Source organism: Schistocerca serialis, chromosome 6 (genome assembly GCF_023864345.2).
Source record: "Schistocerca serialis cubense isolate TAMUIC-IGC-003099 chromosome 6, iqSchSeri2.2, whole genome shotgun sequence".
In the NCBI taxonomy this organism is placed as follows: Eukaryota; Metazoa; Arthropoda; class Insecta; order Orthoptera; family Acrididae; genus Schistocerca; species Schistocerca serialis.
In genome coordinates, this window is record NC_064643.1 from 542,311,778 (window position 1) to 542,328,091 (window position 16,314).

Here is a 16,314-nt window from a genome sequence, read left to right on the forward strand (position 1 = left end):
CATTATATGTATGGCTGTACTTTTAACATTAACACATGCAGATCGAATTCCGATCGATGGGCGGAGTAACCCTTTAGTTTTTAATGTTATTTAAAAGTTTACTATTGATTCTCGATCATCATTCATAGGTCTTGGTTGTCCGACGAGCACGCTCTTGTTCTAAACCACTTACATATTTGTCTTCGCTGCTTCGTAATCGGTTCATGTTTTCCACAGGTCATTTCAAATAAATATCCAATGAAACTGTTTCAAAAAGGTTACGGTCGGTTTTCTTTTATACCCTTCTCCAGTCGAACAGCCGTCAGTCTCTAATCACTTCGCTGTCGGCGATGTGTTGAGCGCACCCTTCGTGGGCTGACTTTTCCATTTTTATCGTAGATGATGCTTTTAGAAGGAAACATGTACATAGTCTTTACTTAGCTCCCTATTCCTAGAAGGCCATATTTCGGCTATACGACAACTCAGTAAAATCTGATATTCCCATATTTTGGGTATTTTCATTCAATGATTTCATACAGAATAATGTTCTGGGTAACTCATATTTAAGAAAGTAAGTCTTCCTCGCTTAAAAACGTCCAGTAAGAGTAATATATGGTGCACATTCACAATAATCTTGTAGATATTGTTTAAAACGTTGGGTATTCTGACTACTGCTTCACAGTGCATTTATTCCCTCATTAAGTTTATTGTAAATGGAACAATGATGTACATAATTACAATACCAGAGATTCATTACTCCACTTTAGCGTTGTCCTTAGCACAAAAAAAAGCGAACAAAGCTGCAACAAAAATTTTTGATAACTTGCCCAGGGATATAAATGTTTGACACATAACAAAGTAAAATTAAAAAAAAAAACCAACAAGTTTCTTCTTTACAACTCGTTCTATGCTATAGAAGAATGTATATTACTGTAATGTTTACAAGATTGTGGATAGCAATTGCTAACTCACATTTGTAAATATTAAAAAAACTGCTTCATAAATTTTCAGCATATACCCATAGGTAAAAATTAAGTTGTGGTATATACGTAAAATGACTCGTTCCACATAATTATGATTTACTGTGAAAATGACGCACAGAACATGAAACCAACTAGCTAACCAATAATGACAAATGTGACACGGTATTTACGTTCGTTGGCAACAATTTCGATGGATCTTATTCTAGTCTGTTTTTTTTTTTTGGGGGGGGGGGGGGGTTAGGATGTATGAGTACGAAGTCTACTGCGCAAATGTGAGTATAGAAGCCGAAATGGATTCACCACTGTCGTCATGATTTCTCTCCCAACTACTTCAACACTATTCGAAAAGAGCAGAAAACTTCATTGACATTCTGTGGAGTGCATAGCTTGAAAGTTTAATTTAAGATATGTTTATTAGGCGAAGCAGTAGCAGAAAGATATATCTCCAGATGGGAAACTGCTATGTTCACACAGCTAGAAGTTACGTACCATTGGACAATGGGATTGTGTACCTTTCTATTGAGTCATATTTTAAATGTAATTCTGTACTCGTAGTTCATTAACACGCTTGTTTGCCCGTATCGAATTGTTACTCAACGTTTCGAGATGCTATCAAACACAAGTCCATGACAAAGTAAATTTCTTCTGTCCTCGTAAAAAGAAGCCACCTTAAGCTCCACAGAAATTAATCTATTCTTACATGTGAGCGTGAAGTGGCGTATCCATTTGGAAGGCGCGAGGCTTAAACGCCCATCTTGACATACAAAATCAGGTTTGCCGTACCCAACGCTTAAGGCACTGCTGAGATGAGACGTCCACAAAGTCATGCAAGTCCAATATCAATTTATACTCCAACAGCTGCGCGGCGCATTCGTCTACGCTACGAGACAACTCCAAAACGTAAGTTACACATTATTATGGTAGACCAAGTAACTTTTATTGAATGCCATACAACACCTCGAAGTGACACAGACACATGACATTCTTCTTCAGCATATTCACCAAGTCTCTGTGAACGACGGCCGGAACATTGTAAGTAAGGCATCACTATCACGGCTTAAAATTTTATTGATTATTATGACAGCTATTTCGGATGATTTTCATCTTCAAATACGTCTATGTTGTCCTGACGTACACTATGTGATCAAAAGTATCCGGACACCTCCAAAAACTACGCGTTAAACTGCCACCTTCTGCTAGGTACTTGATATAAGCGATCTCAGTTGTCATTAGACAAGACGAGAGAGCAGAGTGGGGCGATCTGCGCAACTGACGGACCTCGAACGTGGTCAGGTGATTAGGTGTCATTGTGTAATACATCTGTACGTGAGATTTCCACACCCCCTAAACATACCTAGGTCCAGTTTTTCCGGTGTGATAGTGAAACGGAAACTTGAAAGGACACGTACAGCACAAAAGCGTACAGTCTGACCTCGTCTGTTGACTGACAGAGACCACCGACAGTTGAAGAGGGTCGTAATATGTAATAGGCAGACATATATCCAGACCATCACACAGGAATTCCAAACTGCATCAGGATCCACTGCAAGTACTATGACAGTGATGTGAAAAAACTTGGATTTTTTGGTAGAGCCGCTGCTCATAAGCTACACATCACGCCAGTAAATGCTAAACGACACCTCGCTTAGTGTAAGGAGCGTAAACATTGGACGATTGAACAGTGGAAAAACGTTGTGTAGAGTGGCGAATCGCGGTACACAACGTGGCGGTCTGATGGCAGGGTGTGGGTATGGCGAATGCCCGATGAACGCCATCTGCCAGCGTGTGTAGTGTCAACAGTAAAATTCTGAGGCGGTGGTGTTGTGGTGTGGTCGTGTTTTTCATGTAGAGGGCTTGCACCCATTGTTGTTTTGCGTGACACAATCACAGCACAGTCCTACATTGATGTTTTAAGCACGTTCTTGCTTCCCACTGTTGAAGAGCAATTCGGGGATGGCGATTGCATCTTTCAACACGATCGAGCACCTGTTCATAATGCACGGCCTGTGGCGGAGTGGTTACTCGACAATAACATCCCTTTAATGGACTGGCCTGCACAGAGTCCTGACCTGAACCCTACAGAACACCTTTGGGATGTTTTGGAGCGCCGACTTCGTGCCAGGCCTCACCGACCGACATCGATACCTCAGAGCAACACTCCGTGATGAATGGGCTGCCATTCCCCAAGAAACTTCCCAGCACCTGATTGAACGTATGCCTGCGAGAGCCGAAGCTGTCATCAAGGGCCGCCGAAGTGGCCGTGCGGTTAAAGGCGCTGCAGTCTGGAACCGCAAGACCGCTACGGTCGCAGGTTCGAATCCTGCCTCGGGCATGGATGTTTGTGATGTCCTTAGATTAGTTAGGTTTAACTAGTTCTAAGTTCTAGGGGTCTAATGACCTCAGCAGTTGAGTCCCATAGTGCTCAGAGCCATTTTTTTTTGTCATCAAGGCTAATGGTGGGCCAACACCATACTGAATTCCAGCTTACCGATAGAGGGCGCCAAGAACTTGTAAGTCATTGTCAGAATACGTTTGATCACATAGTGTATATACAGGGTGTTTCAAAAATGACCGGTATATTTGAAACGGCAATAAAAACTAAACGAGCAGCGATAGAAATACACCGTTTCTTGCAATATGCTTGGGACAACAGTACATTTTCAGGCAGACAAACTTTCGAAATTACAGTAGTTACAATTTTCAACAACAGATGGCGCTGCGGTATGGGAAACTCTATAGTACGATATTTTCCACATATCCACCATGCGTAGCAATAATATGGCGTAGTCTCTGAATGAAATTACCCGAAACCTTTGACAACGTGTCTGGCGGAATGGCTTCACATGCAGATGAGATGTACTGCTTCAGCTGTTCAATTGTTTCTGGATTCTGGCGGTACACCTGGTCTTTCAAGTGTCCCCACAGAAATAAGTCACAGGGGTTCATGTCTGGCGAATAGGGAGGCCCATCCACGCCGCCTCCTTTATGTTTCGGATAGCCCAAAGCAATCACACGATCATCGAAATATTCATTCAGGAAATTAAAGACGTAGGCCGTGCGATGTGGCCGGGCACCATCTTCCATAAACCACGAGGTGTGCGCAGTGTCGTCTAAGGCAGTTTGTACCGCCACAAATTCACGAAGAATGTCCAGATAGCGTGATGCAGTAATCGTTTCGGATCTGAAAAATGGGCCAATGATTCCTTTGGAAGAAATGGCGGCCCAGACCAGTACTTTTTGAGGATGCAGGGACGATGGGACTGCAACATGGGGCTTTTCGGTTCCCCATACGCGCCAGTTCTGTTTATTGACGAAGCCGTCCAGGTAAAAATAAGCTTCGTCAGTAAACCAAATGCTGCCCACATGCATATCGCCGTCATCAATCCTGTGCACTATATCGTTAGCGAATGTCTCTCGTGCAGCAATGGTAGCGGCGCTGATGGTTTGCCGCGTTTGAATTTTGTATGGATAGAGGTGTAAACTCTGGCGCATGAGACGATACGTGGACGTTGGCGTCATTTGGACCGCAGCTGCAACACGGCGAACGGAAACCCGAGGCCGCTGTTGGATCACCTGCTGCACTAGCTGCGCCTTGCCCTCTGTGGTTGCCGTACGCGGTCGCCCTACCTTTCCAGCACGTTCATCCGTCACATTCCCAGTCCGTTGAAATTTTTCAAACAGATCCTTTATTGTATCGCTTTTCGGTCCTTTGGTTACATTAAACCTCCGTTGAAAACTTCGTCTTGTTGCAACAACACTGTGTTCTAGGCGGTGGAATTCCAACACCAGAAAAATCCTCTGTTCTAAGGAATAAACCATGTTGTCTACAGCACACTTGCACGTTGTGAACAGCACACGCTTACAGAAGAAAGACGACGCACAGAATGGCGCACCCACAGACTGCGTTGTCTTCTATATCTTTCACAACACTTGCAGCGCCATCTGTTGTTGAAAATTGTAACTACTGTAATTTCGAAAGTTTGTCCGCCTGAAAATGTACTGTTGTCCCAAGCATATTGCAACAAACGGTGTATTTCTATCGCTGCTCGTTTAGTTTTTATTGCCGTTTCAAATATACCGGTCATTTTTGAAACACCCTGTATAACATCTGGTGTGACTGTATCTAGTGACGGTTCTCGTTAGATTTCACGTGAAATTCTAAAATATCGATTTCACGTGGAATTTAACGAGAACAGTGGTCAGATACAGTCACACCAGATGTTATATATACGTCGGACAACATAGACGTACTTGAAAATGAAAATGCTCCGAAACAGCTGCCGTAATAATCAATAGATGTTTTAAGCACTGATACTGGATCCTAGCTTACAGTGTTGTTTTGAGACATATATGTCACTGCAGACCTAATCATCAAGAAACGGTCGGAACATTCTACTAATCGTTCAGTTGCCCGACTGTAGATATCTGCTCCAGATCTACCCCTTGGTCCCAGAGCCATCCCATAACTGTTGCTGTGCGAAAGTCCTCCTCGTCGGAAAATCTCTTCCTCGCTCCCCGCCCCCCTCTCCAATATTCTTTCAGTCTGTCTAAAAGACGGAATCCGCATGGTGCAAGGTCTAGACTTCCTGGTCAATATGATCCACATCTGTGTGGCCTTGATCAAATTGTTCACTACGGATGAACACAAGACTGCATTTGGTGCATATGCTGCCAATTCGCGGCGAATCTGTGTGAAGTTTAGACGTTTTGCCCTCAAGAATCGTACTGCGCTGCGCGCTTCAACTTTAGAGCATCTTTCCAGCTGCCGTCAACTTTAGAGCATCTTTCCAGCTGCCGCAACATTCCAGTCGCGCACTGTGATGTACCTGGTATCCGTACCGCAACAGATCTGTGTGTGCAGGACAATCGTAACATGTACCCTTTTCTGACAATGCGCATCTCTTCTTAAGCGACAGTCCTAGCGTTGGACGACATATGTAACATACTCTCTCACTTCACTGTTTGTAGAGACTTCTGCGCAGGCGAATTTTAGACCTTCACTAAATTACACCTCGCTCCCGTGAGCACGGCAGGGCAAACATCAGTAGCAAGCATTTAGTACGCATGCTTCACTCCGACGCTACTCTCTCACTTCACTGTTCGTAGAGACTTCTGCACAGGCGTATTTTAGACCTTCACTAAAGTACACCACGCTCCCGTGAGCACGGCAGGGCAGACATCAGTAGCAAGCATTTGGTACACAGGCTTCACTCCGACGCTACTCTCTCACTTCACTGTTCGTAGAGACTTCTGCACAGGCGTATTTTAGACCTTCACTAAAGTACACCTCGCTCCCGTGAGCACGGCAGGGCAGACATCAGTAGCAAGCATTTGGTACACAGGCTTCACTCCGACGCTACTCTCTCACTTCATTGTTCGTAGAGACTTCTGCGCAGGCGTATTTTAGACCTTCACTAAAGTACACCTCGCTCCCGTGAGCACGGCAGGGCAAACATCAGTAGCAAGCATTTGGTACGCATGCTTCACTCCGACGCTACTCTCTCACTTCACTATTCGTAGAGACTTCTGCGCAGGCGTATTTTAGACCTTCACTAAAGTACACCTCGCTCCCGTGAGCACAGCAGGGCAAACATCAGTAGCAAGCATTTGGTACGCATGCTTCACTCCGACGCTACTCTCTCACTTCACTGTTCGTAGAGACTTCTGCGCAGGCGTATTTTAGACCTTCACTAAAGTACACCTCGCTCCCGTGAGCACGGCAGGGCAAACATCAGTAGCAAGCATTTGGTACGCATGCTTCACTCCGACGCTACTCTCTCATTTCACTATTCGTAGAGACTTCTGCACAGGCGTATTTTAGACCTTCACTAAAGTACACCTCGCTCCCGTGAGCACGGCAGGGCAAACATCAGTAGCAAGCATTTGGTACGCATGCTTCACTCCGACGCTACTCTCTCACTTCACTGTTCATAGAGACTTCTGCACAGGCGTATTTTAGACCTTCACTAAAGTACACCTCGCTCCCGTGAGCATAGCAGGGCAAACATCAGTAGCAAGCATTTGGTGCACAGGCTTCACTCCGACGCTACTCTCTCACTTCACTGTTCGTAGAGACTTCTGCGCAGGCGTATTTTAGACCTTCACTAAAGTACACCTCGCTCCCGTGAGCACGGCAGGGCAAACATCAGTAGCAAGCATTTGGTACACATGCTTCACTCCGACGCTACTCTCTCACTTCACTGTTCGTAGAGACTTCTGCGCAGGCGTATTTTAGACCTTCACTAAAGTACACCTCGCTCCCGTGAGCACGGCAGGGCAAACATCAGTAGCAAGCATTTGGTACGCATGCTTCACTCCGACGCTACTCTCTCACTTCACTGTTCATAGAGACTTCTGCACAGGCGTATTTTAGACCTTCACTAAAGTACACCTCGCTCCCGTGAGCACGGCAGGGCAAACATCAGTAGCAAGCATTTGGTACACAGGCTTCACTCCGACGCTACTCTCTCACTTCACTGTTCGTAGAGACTTCTGCACAGGCGTATTTTAGACCTTCACTAAAGTACACCTCGCTCCCGTGAGCACGGCAGGGCAAACATCAGTAGCAAGCATTTGGTACGCATGCTTCACTCCGACGCTACTCTCTCACTTCACTGTTCGTAGAGACTTCTGCGCAGGCGTATTTTAGACCTTCACTAAAGTACACCTCGCTCCCGTGAGCACGGCAGGGCAAACATCAGTAGCAAGCATTTGGTACGCATGCTTCACTCCGACGCTACTCTCTCACTTCACTGTTCGTAGAGACTTCTGCGCAGGCGTATTTTAGACCTTCACTAAAGTACACCTCGCTCCCGTGAGCACGGCAGGGCAAACATCAGTAGCAAGCATTTGGTACGCATGCTTCACTCCGACGCTACTCTCTCACTTCACTGTTCGTAGAGACTTCTGCACAGGCGTATTGTAGACCTTCACTAAAGTACACCTCGCTCCCGTGAGCACGGCAGGGCAAACATCAGTAGCAAGCATTTGGTACGCATGCTTCACTCCGACGCTACTCTCTCACTTCACTGTTCATAGAGACTTCTGCACAGGCGTATTTTAGACCTTCACTAAAGTACACCTCGCTCCCGTGAGCACGGCAGGGCAAACATCAGTAGCAAGCATTTGGTACGCATGCTTCACTCCGACGCTACTCTCTCACTTCACTGTTCATAGAGACTTCTGCACAGGCGTATTTTAGACCTTCACTAAAGTACACCTCGCTCCCGTGAGCACGGCAGGGCAAACATCAGTAGCAAGCATTTGGTGCACAGGCTTCACTCCGACGCTACTCTCTCACTTCACTGTTCGTAGAGACTTCTGCGCAGGCGTATTTTAGACCTTCACTAAAGTACACCTCGCTCCCGTGAGCACGGCAGGGCAAACATCAGTAGCAAGCATTTGGTACGCATGCTTCACTCCGACGCTACTCTCTCACTTCACTGTTCGTAGAGACTTCTGCGCAGGCGTATTTTAGACCTTCACTAAAGTACACCTCGCTCCCGTGAGCACGGCAGGGCAAACATCAGTAGCAAGCATTTGGTACGCATGCTTCACTCCGACGCTACTCTCTCACTTCACTGTTCATAGAGACTTCTGCACAGGCGTATTTTAGACCTTCACTAAAGTACACCTCGCTCCCGTGAGCACGGCAGGGCAAACATCAGTAGCAAGCATTTGGTGCACAGGCTTCACTCCGACGCTACTCTCTCACTTCACTGTTCGTAGAGACTTCTGCGCAGGCGTATTTTAGACCTTCACTAAAGTACACCTCGCTCCCGTGAGCACGGCAGGGCAAACATCAGTAGCAAGCATTTGGTACGCATGCTTCACTCCGACGCTACTCTCTCACTTCACTGTTCGTAGAGACTTCTGCGCAGGCGTATTTTAGACCTTCACTAAAGTACACCTCGCTCCCGTGAGCACGGCAGGGCAAACATCAGTAGCAAGCATTTGGTACGCATGCTTCACTCCGACGCTACTCTCTCACTTCACTGTTCATAGAGACTTCTGCACAGGCGTATTTTAGACCTTCACTAAAGTACACCTCGCTCCCGTGAGCACGGCAGGGCAAACATCAGTAGCAAGCATTTGGTACACAGGCTTCACTCCGACGCTACTCTCTCACTTCACTGTTCGTAGAGACTTCTGCACAGGCGTATTTTAGACCTTCACTAAAGTACACCTCGCTCCCGTGAGCACGGCAGGGCAAACATCAGTAGCAAGCATTTGGTACACAGGCTTCACTCCGATGCTACTCTCTCACTTCACTGTTCGTAGAGACTTCAGCGCAGGCGTATTTTAGACCTTCACTAAAGTACACCTCGCTCCCGTGAGCACGGCAGGGCAAACATCAGTAGCAAGCATTTGGTACGCATGCTTCACTCCGACACTACTCTCTCACTTCACTGTTCGTAGAGACTTCAGCACAGGCGTATTTTAGACCTTCACGAAAGTACACCTCGCTCCCGTGAGCACGGCAGGGCAAACATCAGTAGCAAGCATTTGGTACGCATGCTTCACTCCGACGCTACTCTCTCATTTCACTGTTCGTAGAGACTTCTGCGCAGGCGTATTTTAGACCTTCACTAATGTACACCTCGCTCCCGTGAGCACGGCACGGCAAACATCAGTAGCAAGCATTTGGTACGCATGCTTCACTTCGACGCTACTCTCTCACTTCACTGTTCATAGAGACTTCTGCACAGGCATATTTTAGACCTTCACTAAAGTACACCTCGCTCCCGTGAGCATGGCAGGGCAAACATCAGTAGCAAGCATTTGGTACACAGGCTTCACTCCGACGCTACTCTCTCACTTCACTGTTCGTAGAGACTTCTGCGCAGGCGTATTTTAGACCTTCACTAAAATACACCTCAGTCCCGTGAGCACGGCAGGGCAAACATCAGTAGCAAGCATTTGGTACACAGGCTTCACTCCGACGCTACTCTCTCACTTCACTGTTGGTAGAGACTTCTGCGCTAGCGTATTTTAGACCTTCACTAAAGTACACCTCTCTCCCGTGAGCATGGCAGGGCAAACATCAGTAGCAAGCATTTGGTACACAGGCTTCACTCCGACGCTACTCTCTCACATCACTGTTCGTAGAGACTTCTGCGCAGGCGTATTTTAGACCTTCACTAAAGTACAACTCGCTCCCGTGAGCACGGCAGGGCAAACATCAGTAGCAAGCATTTGGTACACAGGCTTCACTCCGACGCTACTCTCTCACTTCACTGTTCGTAGAGACTTCTGCGCAGGCGTATTTTAGACCTTCACTAAAGTACACCTCGCTCCCGTGAGCACGGCAGGGCAAACATCAGTAGCAAGCATTTGGTACGCATGATTCACTCCGATGCTACTCTCTCACTTCACTGTTGGTAGAGACTTCTGCGCAGGCGTATTTTAGACCTTCACTAAAGTACACCTCGCTCCCGTGAGCACGGCAGGGCAGACATCAGTAGCAAGCATTTGGTACACAGGCTTCACTCCGACGCTACTCTCTCACTTCACTGTTCGTAGAGACTTCTGCGCAGGCGTATTGTAGACCTTCACTAAAGTACACCTCGCTCCCGTGAGCACGGCAGGGCAAACATCAGTAGCAAGCATTTGGTATGCATGCTTCACTCCGACGCTATTCTCTCACTTCACTGTTCATAGAGACTTCTGCACAGGCGTATTTTAGACCTTCACTAAAGTACACCTCGCTCCCGTGAGCACGGCAGGGCAAACATCAGTAGCAAGCATTTGGTACACAGGCTTCACTCCGACGCTACTCTCTCACTTCACTGTTCGTAGAGACTTCTGCGCAGGCGTATTTTAGACCTTCACTAAAGTACACCTCACTCCCGTGAGCACGGCAGGGCAAACATCAGTAGCAAGCATTTGGTACACAGGCTTCACTCCGACGCTACTCTCTCACTTCACTGTTCGTAGAGACTTCTGCGCAGGCGTATTTTAGACCTTCACTAAAGTACACCTCGCTCCCGTGAGCATGGCAGGGCAAACATCAGTAGCAAGCATTTGGTACACAGGCTTCACTCCGACGTTACTCTCTCACTTCACTGTTCGTAGAGTCTACTGCGCAGGCGTATTTTAGACCTTCACTAAAGTACACCTCGCTCCCGTGAGCACGGCAGGGCAAACATCAGTAGCAAGCATTTGGTACACAGGCTTCACTCCGACGCTAATCTCTCACTTCACTGTTAGTAGAGACTTCTGCGCAAGCGTATTTTAGACCTTCACTAAAGTACACCTCGCTCCCGTGAGCACGGCAGGGCAAACATCAGTAGCAAGCATTTGGTACGCATGCTTCACTCCGACGCTACTCTCTCACTTGACTGTTCGTAGAGACTTCTGCGCAGGCGTATTTTAGACCTTCATTAAAGTACACCTCGCTCCTGTGAGCACAGCAGGGCAGACATCAGTAGCAAGCATTTGGTACACAGGCTTCACTCCGACGCTACTCTCTCACTTCACTGTTCGTAGAGACTTCTGCGCAGGCGTATTGTAGACCTTCACTAAAGTACACCTCGCTCCCGTGAGCACGGCAGGGCAAACATCAGTAGCAAGCATTTGGTACGCATGTTTCACTCCGACGCTACTCTCTCACTTCACTGTTCGTAGAGACTTCTGCGCAGGCGTATTTTAGACCTTCACTAAAGTACACCTCGCTCCAGTGAGCACGGCAGGGCAAACATCAGTAGCAAGCATTTGGTACGCATGCTTCACTCCGACGCTACTCTCTCACTTCACTGTTCGTAGAGACTTCAGCGCAGGCGTATTTTAGACCTTCACTAAAGTACACCTCGCTCCCGTGAGCACGGCAGGGCAAACATCAGTAGCAAGCATTTGGTACGCATGCTTCACTCCGACGCTACTCTCTCACTTCACTGTTCATAGAGACTTCTGCACAGGCGTATTTTAGACCTTCACTAAAGTACACCTCGCTCCCGTGAGCACGGCAGGGCAAACATCAGTAGCAAGCATTAGGTACACAGGCTTCACTCCGACGCTACTCTCTCACTTCACTGTTCGTAGAGACTTCTGCACAGGCGTATTTTAGCCCTTCACTAAGGTACACCTCGCTCCCGTGAGCACGGCAGGGCAAACATCAGTAGCAAGCATTTGGTACACAGGCTTCACTCCGACGCTACTCTCTCACTTCACTGTTTGTAGAGACTTCTGCGCAGGCGTATTTTATTCCTTCACTAAAGTACACCTCACTCCCGTGAGCACCGCAGGGCAAACATCAGTAGCAAGCATTTGGTACGCATGCTTCACTCCGACGCTACTCTCTCACTTCACTGTTCGTAGAGACTTCTGCACAGGCGTATTTTAGCCCTTCACTAAAGTACACCTCGCTCCCGTGAGCACGGCAGGGCAAACATCAGTAGCAAGCATTTGGTACACAGGCTTCACTCCGACGCTACTCTCTCACTTCACTGTTTGTAGAGACTTCTGCGCAGGCGTATTTTATTCCTTCACTAAAGTACACCTCGCTCCCGTGAGCACGGCAGGGCAAACATCAGTAGCAAGCATTTGGTACACAGGCTTCACTCCGACGCTACTCTCTCACTTCACTGTTCATAGAGACTTCTGCACAGGCGTATTTTAGACCTTCACTAAAGTACACCTCGCTCCCGTGAGCACGGCAGGGCAAACATCAGTAGCAAGCATTTGGTACGCATGCTTCACTCCGACGCTACTCTCTCACTTCACTGTTCGTAGAGACTTCTGCGCAGGCGTATTTTATTCCTTCACTAAAGTACACCTCGCTCCCGTGAGCACGGCAGGGCAAACATCAGTAGCAAGCATTTGGTACACAGGCTTCACTCCGACGCTACTCTCTCACTTCACTGTTTGTAGAGACTTCTGCGCAGGCGTATTTTATTCCTTCACTAAAGTACACCTCACTCCCGTGAGCACCGCAGGGCAAACATCAGTAGCAAGCATTTGGTACGCATGCTTCACTCCGACGCTACTCTCTCACTTCACTGTTCGTAGAGACTTCTGCACAGGCGTATTTTAGACCTTCACTAAAGTACACCTCGCTCCCGTGAGCACGGCAGGGCAAACATCAGTAGCAAGCATTTGGTACACAGGCTTCACTCCGACGCTACTCTCTCACTTCACTGTTCATAGAGACTTCTGCACAGGCGTATTTTAGACCTTCACTAAAGTACACCTCGCTCCCGTGAGCACGGCAGGGCAAACATCAGTAGCAAGCATTTGGTACGCATGCTTCACTCCGACGCTACTCTCTCACTTCACTGTTCATAGAGACTTCTGCACAGGCGTATTTTAGACCTTCACTAAAGTACACCTCGCTCCCGTGAGCACGGCAGGGCAAACATCAGTAGCAAGCATTTGGTACACAGGCTTCACTCCGACGCTACTCTCTCACTTCACTGTTCGTAGAGACTTCTGCACAGGCGTATTTTAGCCCTTCACTAAGGTACACCTCGCTCCCGTGAGCACGGCAGGGCAAACATCAGTAGCAAGCATTTGGTACACAGGCTTCACTCCGACGCTACTCTCTCACTTCACTGTTTGTAGAGACTTCTGCGCAGGCGTATTTTATTCCTTCACTAAAGTACACCTCACTCCCGTGAGCACCGCAGGGCAAACATCAGTAGCAAGCATTTGGTACGCATGCTTCACTCCGACGCTACTCTCTCACTTCACTGTTCGTAGAGACTTCTGCACAGGCGTATTTTAGCCCTTCACTAAAGTACACCTCGCTCCCGTGAGCACGGCAGGGCAAACATCAGTAGCAAGCATTTGGTACACAGGCTTCACTCCGACGCTACTCTCTCACTTCACTGTTTGTAGAGACTTCTGCGCAGGCGTATTTTATTCCTTCACTAAAGTACACCTCGCTCCCGTGAGCACGGCAGGGCAAACATCAGTAGCAAGCATTTGGTACGCATGTTCCACTCCGACGCTACTCTCTCACTTCACTGTTCATAGAGACTTCTGCACAGGCGTATTTTAGACCTTCACTAAAGTACACCTCGCTCCCGTGAGCACGGCAGGGCAAACATCAGTAGCAAGCATTTGGTACACAGGCTTCACTCCGACGCTACTCTCTCACTTCACTGTTCGTAGAGACTTCTGCACAGGCGTATTTTAGCCCTTCACTAAGGTACACCTCGCTCCCGTGAGCACGGCAGGGCAAACATCAGTAGCAAGCATTTGGTACACAGGCTTCACTCCGACGCTACTCTCTCACTTCACTGTTTGTAGAGACTTCTGCGCAGGCGTATTTTATTCCTTCACTAAAGTACACCTCGCTCCCGTGAGCACGGCAGGGCAAACATCAGTAGCAAGCATTTGGTACGCATGCTTCACTCCGACGCTACTCTCTCACTTCACTGTTCATAGAGACTTCTGCACAGGCGTATTTTAGACCTTCACTAAAGTACACCTCGCTCCCGTGAGCACGGCAGGGCAAACATCAGTAGCAAGCATTTGGTACACAGGCTTCACTCCGACGCTACTCTCTCACTTCACTGTTCGTAGAGACTTCTGCGCAGGCGTATTTTAGACCTTCACTAAAGTACACCTCGCTCCCGTGAGCACAGCTGGGCAAACATCAGTAGCAAGCATTTGGTACGCATGCTTCACTCCGACGCTACTCTCTCACTTCACTTTTCGTAGAGACTTCTGCACAGGCGTATTTTAGCCCTTCACTAAAGTACACCTCGCTCCCGTGAGCACCGCAGGGCAAACATCAGTAGCAAGCATTTGGTACACAGGCTTCACTCCGACGACACTCTCTCACTTCACTGTTCGTAGAGACTTCTGCGCAGGCGTATTTTAGACCTTCACTAAAGTACACCTCGCTCCCGTGAGCATGACAGGGCAAACATCAGTAGCAAGCATTTGGTACACAGGCTTCACTCCGAAGCTACTCTCTCACTTCACTGTTCGTAGAAACTTCTGTGCAGGCGTATTTTAGACCTTCACTAAAGTACACCTCGCTCCCGTGAGCACGGCTGGGCAAACATCAGTAGCAAGCATTTGGTACGCATACTTCACTCCTACGCTACTCTCTCACTTCACTGTTCGTAGAGACTTCTGCGCAGGCGTATTTTAGACCTTCACTAAAGTACACCTCGCTCCCGTGAGCACGGCAGGGCAAACATCAGTAGCAAGCATTTGGTTCGCATGCTTCACTCCGACGCTACTCTCTCACTTCACTGTTCATAGAGACTTCTGCGCAGGCGTATTTTAGACCTTCACTAAAGTACACCTCGCTCCCGTGAGCACGGCAGGGCAAACATCAGTAGCAAGCATTTCGTACGCATGCTTCACTCCGACGCTACTCTCTCACTTCACTGTTCGTAGAGACTTCTGCGCAGGCATATTTTAGACCTTCACTAAAGTACACCTCGCTCCCGTGAGCACAGCAGGGCAAACATCAGTAGCAAGCATTTGGTACGCATGCTTCACTCCGACGCTACTCTCTCACTTCACTGTTCGTAGAGACTTCTGCGCAGGCGTATTTTAGACATTCACTAAAGTACACCTCGCTCCCGTGAGCACGGCAGGGCAAACATCAGTAGCAATCATTTGGTACGCAGGCTTCACTCCGACGCTACTCTCTCACTTCACTGTTCGTAGAGACTTCTGCGCAGGCGTATTTTAGACCTTCACTAAAGTACACCTCACTCCCGTGAGCACGGCTGGGCAAACATCAGTAGCAAGCATTTGGTACGCATGCTTCACTCCGACGCTACTCTCTCACTTCACTGTTCGTAGAGACTTCTGCACAGGCGAATTTTAGACCTTCACTAAAGTACACCTCGCTCCCATGAGCACGGCAGGGCAAACATCAGTAGCAAGCATGTGGTACGCATGCTTCACTCCGACGCTACTCTCTCACTTCACTGTTCGTAGAGACTTCTGCGCAGGCGTATTTTAGACCTTCACTAAAGTACACCTCACTCCCGTGAGCACGGCAGGGCAAACATCAGTAGCAAGCATTTGGTACGCATGCTTCACTCCGACGCTACTCTCTCACTTCACTGTTCGTAGAGACTTCTGCACAGGCGAATTTTAGACCTTCACTAAAGTACACCTCGCTCCCGTGAGCACGGCAGGGCAAACATCAGTAGCAAGGATTTGGTACGCATGCTTCACTCCGACGCTACTCTCTCACTTCACTGTTCGTAGAGACTCTGCGCAGGCGTATTTTAGACCACTAAAGTACACCTCGCTCCCGTGAGCACGGCAGGGCAAACATCAGTAGCAAGCATTTGGTACGCAGGCTTCACTCCGACCGATTGTGTGTATTGTGTATTGAACCAGGGACCTAGAAACGATGGAGGGGCTTCGTGCCCTCCGC